The following is a 7692-nucleotide window of genomic DNA, read 5'->3' as shown; positions in this document are numbered from 1 at the left end:
CTGACGCTATAGTCTTCATTCTCTCATTCTCCTCCTATTGAGGTGTAAGGGTGTTCAGGGAAGGCTAGTTTCTCTGCTGTGAGGGCTGGTGAGCCCTTTTCAGGGCTTCCTTCTCTGGTGTCCACCCATCTCTTGCCAAGAAGCTGAATATAGCCGGCACAACAATAACAACCCAGTAAATCATTTTGGCAAAAGGGCTAAACCAGGTTGAGGATAGACAAGGAAACTTAAACCTGTTGGTGAATCAAAGGGGTGTCTCTCCCAAGTATGTGAAGACTTCCCTGGCAGAATGGGCGGATGTGAACAATTTATTCCAATGGGCCATGGAAATGGCAGAAATAGGCACTGTGGAGCCCTTGGGGCTTGTTTAGACATTGAAGATACCGAGATCATCCACTGCGTCTTAAGTCATCTCCAGTTGTCTCGAGTTTTGTCTTGCCACTGGACTCTGGTGACTTCGGAAGACAGAGAGTGAGGCTGTTGCAACTCTGTCTCACTTAAATCCAATTTACTCATGAGTCAAAAGACATCACCTATAACATTTTGCTGTTTTTACTTACCTCAAAGTGCTGTGGTAATGGGCAACTGATGAAACAGCGTATGATTACACTGGGAGTTGTAGTCACCATCCTGCACACAGAGAGCCCAGGTCACAAGGTCAGCTTCTCACTGGACTGAAGCCCAATGGGATTGGGCATTTCCCCCTATGCCATCTGCAAATTTAAGCAGACTTTCTTAAGGACCACAATGCTCACCTCCTGATATGAGGAAAGAGCCTTAAAAATTATCTGCTTCACCTTACCTAATGCTGGCAGGCAGGGATCCTTCTCTGCTGTTGAAACATAAAAAAAAAACACATAAAAAAATTTGCTCAGGGTTGTATGCTTGCTCCCATGCTTTTTCGCATGATGTTTTCAGCAATGTTGTCAGATGTCTTCATCAAAATGGCAGGGGCTTCCAAACTCGAATTGGTTTGATCAGCCACAGTCAGACACACCATACCCTGACATCAATGATGTCATTTTGGTTCTCTTTGAGCCCAAAGGACAATAACCACCTTCTTCTATTGAACTCCTGACCATCTTTTACAGTCTAATTCAATTCTTCCATGAAGACTTCCCTGATTTTTCCTAATAATTCCTCTCCTAAAGACCTCCCATGTGATTTTGTTTTGGACTTTCTAAATGCACTTGTCATGTAGAATTGTATGGCAGATTTATTTGTATTTACATCTCTCTGCTACTAAGAAACTGTGTATACATACACACTAACACACACACACACACACACACACACACACACACTAAAAGTCATAAGAACCAGGACCTTTATCTTATTAAAACTGAACATCTTCCCCTCCCAGTCTCTCCTAAGGAGCAATGTCTCTCAGACAGTAGGTGCCAAAGAAGTACTTGCTGCCTAATTTTGGAAAACATTGTGAAATCATACTAAGAGAGGGATCAATCCCCTCTGATCCAGAAAGTCCATTATAAAAGTACAACCCTAATAAATTAAAGACAGAAAGATCACCCCTCCTTCCAATTATTATAGTAGCACTTTTTGTATTTGGAAAATACCTGGAAGCAAAGTAGATGTCCACCAATAAGGGGATAGACAAACAAATTGTGACCCATTGATATTTTTGTGCATTAAGAAATGATATAGAGACTATAGAAAGACAAGGCTGGGTTTATTTAAACTGATTTAAAGTAAGGTAAACAACCAGGAAAACAACAACTATTAAGATTCAATAAGGTAAATGAATGATTGCTAATATTAGTACTTTACGTGTTATTTCACTTGATCCTTGCCACCACTCTGTGAGGTGGGTACTATTGTCATCCCCATTTTACAGATGAGGAAACTGAGGTAGACATTACCTGACTTCCATGTCTGAGACAGGATTTGAATTCAGGTCTTCCTGACTCCAGGTCCAGCTTCCTATTCATGATTTAGTTGCCTATACCTAATACATTGAACTAAAATAGAGCTTAGAAAGAGTGCTTGGCTGGAGCCAACATCTTCTTCTGGATGATCTGGTTAGGAGAGTTGACATTCAAAATAATCATAATAATTCTATTTCCACTGGATCATCTTGTGGGAAAAATCAACAGAAAATGAAACAGAATTCTCTGTAATTATAATGACCAAGCATGACCCCGAAGCAAAGTTGGAAAAAATGCATCTTCTTCTGTTCTTTGCAGGGGGGAGAGAACTATTGGTATGGGTCACTGAATAAACTTTCAGATTCATATGACATGTTGGTTAGTTTTGCTGAATTATTAATTTTTCTCTTTCTGGGAAGTCAAAAAAAAGAAACAAGTTTGAAAATGCAATTGTACAAAAACAAAAGATAGATAATATAATATATTTTTGAGTCTGTTGAATTGAATAGATTTCCAGTCCTCTTAAGTCCCACAACTTGCATTTCCCAAGACAACATGGAGAACACAAAGAGAGGGAACTATGTAGTTCCTGTCCTTAAGGAGGTAAGAAATTAGGTAAGAAAAACAGGCATGTTTAAAATAGCCAGCACAATGATGATATGATAGTATAAGATGATATATAGTATAATTTAGTATAGATAGTCTAATGAGGCAGCAAGTGGCAGAGCACCTTGCCCAGAGCCAAGAAGACCAGTTCAAATACGGCCTCAGACATTTACCAGCTGTGTGATCCTTGGTAATTTACTTCACCTCTGTGTGCCTCAGTTTCTTCAATGTAAAATGATGATAATAATAGCACCTACCTCTTAGGTTTGTTGTGAGGATCAAATGAGACAATATTTTGGGGAAAAACACTTAGCATAGTACCTGGCACTATACAGTGTCAGAGAAGTGTTTATTACCTTCTCTTAATATAGTGTGTACAAATAAATGCTTACAAATAAATCATTTAGCATCAGCTACCAAAGTTCAACAGGTACCAATTATGTGCTCCAGAAACGGCTTTAAAAACCTTCTGAACACATAACCTATACACAAACATAAACATACCTATACCCATACACACACCTATACCTACTTCTAGAAGTGCTTCAGAAACTCAAGCCTCCAGGATGAGCCCCCATGACATTCCTAGCTAGTAATGGCACTTGTAAATGTTGAATAAGCAAGAATAATCTTAGTTATTTAGGGAGAACCCTGTAGGGTCACTATTTCAATGGAGATTACCAACATCTAGTGTTTATCTTAATAAACAGTAGAGTGATTAATTAAAGGGTAATTCTTGGGGAATCCCAGAGAAGATAACCCCATGAACCTTAAACTAGTTGTCCCCTGTGGGTCTGAGGTAGGATAGGTAAAGTCAGATTTTTCCCTATGTAGCTGTCCAAAGTAATGTACCCTATGGCACAAAAATCTGAACCAATTCAGTGGCAAGGAAGAATGCTGAAGTACTTCTAGTTAATCTTTGCTTTGTCAACATTATGGCAGCACAGGAACAGCTTAGGGTGGAGATGGGGGAGCAGATATAAGAGGAGGAAATAAATCTTACCAATCATAGTAACAGCCTTGCTACTATTATAAAGACTTTTAGCAGTGTTCAAGTTTATTTCTGGAAGGTAATTCAGACCAAAGTGAGCTCCAAAATAGGGAGATAGTGACTATGTAGTTTCTTCTTGCTGAGTTCAAGACACTAGGTTCAGATGAAAAAAAATCCCCCCCCCCCCCCGCCCCCGGCAAGTATTTTCAAGGTACTGAAAGAACTAGTAGAAAGGAGATAGTGATATTAGAAAGATCATGTTTAACAGGAGAAGTGTCACAGAACTGGAAAAGGTCAATGGTCCCAATTTTCAAAAAAGGAAACTGAATCTTTTTTTTAATATAGCTTTTTATTGACAAAACATATGAAGGGGTGATTTTTCAATATTGATCCTTGCATAACCTTTTGTTCCAACTTTTCCCCTCTTTCCCTCCACCCTTTCCCCTAGATGGCAGGCAGTCTCATATATGTTAAATATGTTAAAGTATATGTTAAATACAATATATGTAAACATATTTATACAGTTATCTTGTTGCACCAAAAAAAATCGGATTTAGAAAGAAGGTAAGAATAACCCAGGAAGAAAAACAAAAATGCAAGCAAAGAACAACAGAAAGAGGGCATATGTTATGCTGTGGTTCACACTTATTTCCCAGTGTTCTTTCGCTGGGTGTAACTGGTTCTCTTTATCACTGATCAATTGGAATTGATTTGGATCCTCTCATTGCCAAAGATAACAACTTCCATTAGAATTGATCTTCATATAGTATTGTTATTGAAGTGTATAGTTCTGTTCATTTCACTCAGCCTTTCATATAAGCCTTTCCAGATCTATCTATATTCATCCTGCTGGTTGTTTCTTACAGAACAATAATATTCCACAGCATTCATATACCACAATTTACACAACCATTCTCCAATTGAGGGGCATCCATTCATTTTCCAATTTCTAGCCACTACAAACAGGGCTGCCACAAACATTTTGGCACATACAGGTCCCTTTCCCTTCTTTAGTATCTCCTTGGGATATAAGCCCAGTAGTAGCACTGCTGGATCAAAGGGTATGCACAGTTTGATAACTTTTTGGGCATAATTCCAGATTGCTCCCCAGAATGGTTGGATTCGTTCACAACTCCACCAACAATGCATCAGCATCCCAGTTTTCCCGCATCCCCTCCAACATTGCACATTATCTTTCCCTGTCATTCTAGCCAGTCTGAGAGGTGGGTAGTGGTATCTCAGAGTTGTCTTAATTTGCATTTCTCTGATCAGCAGTGATTTGGAACACTCATTCATATATGAGTAGAAATAGTTTCGATTTCATCCTCTGCAAATAGTCTGTTCATATCCTGTGGTGTTCTTCTTCTTTTTCTATAATATAATGGTTCTCTGGGAGCAGGTTTCTTGGAGAGGTTTTCTGGAGGCAGCCTTAGTTTCAGTTCTAAGTAATAATCACCCCAAATACAGCCAGCTGATAAAATCCAAACGTTTATTTTCTCCTTCCAAGTCTTGTCTCTTTCCTTGGGCCCAGGTAGCTTTCTTAGAGGTCTCTCTTCTTCCTTGGTTCCAAAGCTCTTGCAGCTTGTCTTTTAGCTCTTTCAGCTTTTGCCTCTAGCTCAACTCCGACTCGTGGCTTCTCCAGCCGCATAAATGTGGAATATGGAATGAATCTGTCTCTGTCTCTGAGAGTGGGCTTCTGTGTCTCCCAGAGTGCTCTTTGGCTCTGAGAGCTTCTTGCTTATATGCTGTACACTGAGTAAACACCAATCATTATATCACTGGGAAACCATTATTTGTTGTATGATTAAATCAATTCTAAACTAGATTTAAACATTGTCTCCTCAATTCCACTTAGTACCTTGTTTCAAGTTCTGGCCTATAACATCTCAGGATCAGATCAATCATACTGAACCGTGCTAAATTAGATAATTATTGTCTGTATCATCTCTAATGACTTAACACTTTGTAAGGATTTCAACAATATCCTTTGACCATTTATCAATTGGAGACTGGCTTGATTTCTTATAAATTAGAGTCAATTCTCTATATATTTTGGAAATGAGGCCTTTATCAGAACCTTTAACTGTAAAAAATGTTTTTCCAGTTTATTGCTTCCCTTCTAATTTTGTCTGCATTAGTTTTGTTTGCACAAAAGCTTTTTAACTTGATATAATCCAAATTTTGTATTTTGTGATCAATAATGATCTCTAATTCTTCTTTGGTCACAAATTCCTTCCTCCTCCACAAGTCTGAGAGGTAAACTATCCTATGTTCTTCTAATTTATTTATAATCTCATTCTCTTTGCCTAAATCATGAACCCATTTTGATCTTATCTTGGTGTATGGTGTTAAGTGCGAGTCAATGCCTAGTTTCTACCATAATAATTTCCAATTTTCCCAGCAGTTTTTGTCAAATAGTGTATTATTATCCCAAGAGTTGGGGTCTTTGGGTTTGTCAAACACTAGATTGCTATAGTTATTGACTATTTTGTCCTGTGAACCTATATTCCTGACCTGATCAACTAGTTTATTTCTTAGCCAATATCAAATGGTTTTGGTGACCACTGCTTTATAATATAGTTTTAAATCAGGTACAGCTAGACCACCTTCATTTGGCCTTTTTCCACTAAGGGGAACTAGATCTTAACCTGTAGTCCAGTAAGCCTCACTTGATTTCTAGCAGCACAGTATATTTTGAAAGAAAGTGTTACTTATATTTATTGAAGGGAAAATAAAGAGAAAAAACTAATTCTAAAGAGAATTATTAACAATATACTTAAGAGATTTAATCATTACCCAAAATGAATTGAATAATTTAGAACTGTGTTTCCAGACAATTGAAGATGAATCAGTTACTTGAAATTAAGAGTTGGAAGCAATTTTAGCACTGATGCTGGTCAACAAAATATTGTGTAATAAATAGATATAGATAACTATAACTATACATATAGATGCACAGATATGCACACATGTGTAGTGTTTGTCTTTATGTTGCTATTGTTCTTGTTTATCAACAAATTATGTATTTAGTGATTTTAATATTTAAATACAGATAAATAAAAATAATAGGAAAGAAGGGTTTTTCTCAGTTCATTGAATAATCAATATTTAATGAGTTGGAGTAGGAAACAAGCTAATTAGTTAATAAGATCACATATGTATTCATGTGAAATTAATTATTCAATATTGTTATATGTGAAGATCACGTATTTTAAAATCAGCAGGAGTCAGGAATTCAGGTTAGGGGAAAATCGTGTCTTTATTCTCAGTGAAGAAGGATCGGAGGTGGAAGAGAATCGGCGATAGCAATGTGTGCAACTGAGTCAAGAAGCTAGCTAGACCAGCAGCCACACGACCAGCAGCCAGGAGAATGGACTCCAGGCCCAATCTCTCCCAGCTTCTCTTCCTGTTCCTCTCTCTGCCTCCACCCACCAAAATCGTCATTTCCTATATAACACATCAGGACTTGCACAGAGAGTGGGCAGGGACCATTCTTTATCCAATCATGTATAGAGTATAGCCCAATTACTATTTAGCCTCAAGTACTTGAGACCTCAGTGCATCAACTCAAACTTCAGCCCATTACAGTTATAAGCTCCCTAACAAATTAAATGAGTCCATGAATTGAGTGGCAGGCTGAGATTGGGTGTCATAAGAGTGAGTGTGGTCAAAGTGAGTGTGTTCAGACCCCAGACCTCACGTATACCTGTTACATGTATATTTGTGGTTTTCCTCCTCCCCCCTGGCCTCGCTTGTGGCTAGTGGGTACCTCCTTGGCTAGTAGCATGTGAGTTTGTGGTACAAAATTGCTTAGGCAATTTCACTGACATGATGCTTGTCTGAGACTAGATTCTCTGGGGATGATTGAAGAGCATCAGACACAGAAACAGCAATGAGATGGGCGTTCTTTCTCTCACACAAAAATAGACTGTCCCAAACCAAAATCAAGACAGGTAACAACTTACCTCCCTCTCTCCCTCCCAAATCTTCTCTTTCCAGCCTCAATTCTCCCCATCCCTGATCCTTGTCTAGCCTGATCACAGTCCTTTATTATCTTGGCTGTCCTTTCCTGATACTCTCCAGCTTATCAAAGTCTCTCCCAAAATATGAAAAGTTCATCAGAACGATCATCGACCTGGTCAAAATCATTATCTTAACGGCAGACTTGGGCCCAACTGGATGGGTCTGAATTGCTGGGATTCTCAGGCG

Source organism: Sarcophilus harrisii, chromosome 5 (genome assembly GCF_902635505.1).
Source record: "Sarcophilus harrisii chromosome 5, mSarHar1.11, whole genome shotgun sequence".
NCBI classification, from domain to species: domain Eukaryota; kingdom Metazoa; phylum Chordata; class Mammalia; order Dasyuromorphia; family Dasyuridae; genus Sarcophilus; species Sarcophilus harrisii.
Note: the sequence above shows the minus strand (reverse complement) of the source record.